Source organism: Acyrthosiphon pisum, chromosome A1 (assembly GCF_005508785.2).
Source record: "Acyrthosiphon pisum isolate AL4f chromosome A1, pea_aphid_22Mar2018_4r6ur, whole genome shotgun sequence".
NCBI lineage: Eukaryota > Metazoa > Arthropoda > Insecta > Hemiptera > Aphididae > Acyrthosiphon > Acyrthosiphon pisum.
In genome coordinates, this window is record NC_042494.1 from 109,081,544 (window position 1) to 109,084,225 (window position 2,682).

The following is a 2,682-nucleotide window of genomic DNA, read 5'->3' on the forward strand; positions in this document are numbered from 1 at the left end:
AATACGATAAAAACTTAAATATATTACAAGCCAGTTGCAAACATACCAAATTACCAACATTAGTAGTGTACTAGTGTCCATATGGGTGTACAATGACGTAGCGGTAGAAATGTCATCAGGGAATCAGGATATTTTAATTTTTAAGTGTATTAATATACACTCAGGGGCGGATTTACCCATAGGCCACTAGAGTGCCTTGATAGACATCAATTAGATCATCAATTAGACATCACATTATTATCAAGTCTCTCTATAGGCCACCAGGCACCAAGGCACGTGCCTAGGGCGCAATATTTGTTGGGGTGCATTTTTTAGTTAATTTTTACCTTTTAGTTTTTCATAATTTCATAATTATATTTACCAAAATTTATATTTTATATTAATTTTTTTTCGTATTCAACTTGTACGAAACTGGAGAATGGCTCTCGTAGCCCCGTCGCAGTAACGTATTAATTCATAAGCTATAATACCTAACCTTGCAGTTTGGGTTCAATCCTGCTACCAGCACGCGCTGTGCCGCGCCGCCGCGGCTAGAGGCTCGATATCGTCACTCGACGAGGCAGTTTCTGGCGTTGCCTATGTTAATGCATGGGAGGTGGTATAAGGGTGTGCGGCGTAAACACATACAATATCGTGAACGGCGCATGCGCAAAACGCCAGCAAAGGCAGTCAAATATACTGCCTCGGGCCGCCGGTTACATAGTACGAGTATATTATATAGCCGCTCTACTAGCTAGGTGGGGGACAGCTCGCACAGTGCTTGGCGAGTAAATTATTTGATATTAACTGGAATGACCCACCTCACCCCGCACCCGGTACCGCGTAAGTGTGCGCGGGCGCGCGACCACCAAAACTGGTCTGTTCTCTAATTACTAGAATTAATTCTGGAAATCAGATGTCTTGATCATAGACATAATTGAATAATTATATATGTCTATGGTCTTGATAAAGTCATTAATAATAATAAACATTGCGATGACGCGCGACGCTGGGCACTGTCGCCCGTCTCCTGCATAGTGCATACTGCATACGGCTCAGCAATCTGCTAATCGATTACGATTATAGAGACTAGAGTGCTCACCACCAAATCATAGATAATTTTGCTACAGATAAATCAAGGCGCAAAATGATTTAATTATTGTACAAGTGAACAAATTTACCTATGCAAAATTGTATTAATATTTGTTTAGTTGGTATGTATAAATATAAAAAGCAGGCAAGTGGATGTCGCTCTGCTGTACAGTAGATTACAAGTGGGTCATTGTATAATAGTTGTATTAGACTTGAATTCAATGATATAATATCATAGCATAAGAAAAACGATTCTGAGCGGAGACGGTTTGTCAGTCTGGATATTTTATATTTTGTTATTATTTATTTTATCATGTAAGTTGAATTAATATTAAAATATTATAATTTTTTATTCGTTTCTATGGTGATAAGCAAAGCGTTGGAAATTAAAATCCCATTTTTAGCGTTTTTTCGTAATTTTCCGGTGGTTTTTCCCGTGGCATTAAATAACTATTGAGAAAATCGAAAAATGACCTCTCTAAAGTACCATCTTGATCCAATTTGCTAAAGGATAAGGTACTATATTATGTTGAATTCGAAACTCTCCTTCTGAAAGAAATTTTGTATACAGGATATAAAAATAAAAAAAAATAAACACCATTGTAAAAACAATAGCTTCCTCATCGCTCCGCTCAGAATCTAAAATACCTAAATACGATTTTTATAGTTTTGTTTTATTTCATGGAACATTACTCCCCCCCCCCCCCCGTGGGAACTCGTCAATGTACGAAAAATCTTCATTGGGCCATCACACTGAGTACACCTATACTAGTTTCCTCATCCATTTCAGAAACATCCTTTATAAAAAATATTATTGCGACTATTTTATATTATTATATGAATGATTTGTTTTTATAATTCAAACACTTTTTAATTCCATCCTTCCACCGTTGTCTAGGCTTTCCTCTTAATCGTATTTTATTTGGTTTCTATTTTGTAACTCTCCGTTTGAGTTATTCTTCACTCAACATAATATATGCCCAGCCCATCTACATCTCTGGCTCTTGAGTATGCCCCATTATGTATTTATTTTATACAACTTACAACTATAATATTTTCAAGTAGGTAGGTATATAACAATAATTTTTGGTGTTTAATAAACAAATACAATTGTATAGTATTGGAATATTTTTTTATAATCATTTGTTTGAATTGTGGTTGAGTCTTGTTAGAATTTCATAAGTTAAAATCTCAGTTCGTGCTCAGACACCGTACAGTCCGCACGTAGTATATTGTCTCGCACACCGCTTATCTGTTCCGATAACATGGTCGTTAGTGCGCGCCGTCGCGCCCTACGCTCATTACGTTAACAAGCTGACGGTAATGTTTAAGTTATCGTACATCCCAAGTATAATAACATCATTAACTCGCTATCGAAATCACCAAGAATAATAATCAACCAAACAAACCTAATAATATAATTAAAAACAAAACGAACAAAACCGCTCCGCCGACTACTATTTCAAAAACAATTACAACAACGAATTCAAAAGCTAATACAAAAATTAACATTTTAGATACTGGATGATCAACACAATCAAATAAACGTCAACACTCCAACTCCTCAAACTCACTATCCGAATCCTCATCTCCGAATGCGAATATGGATAT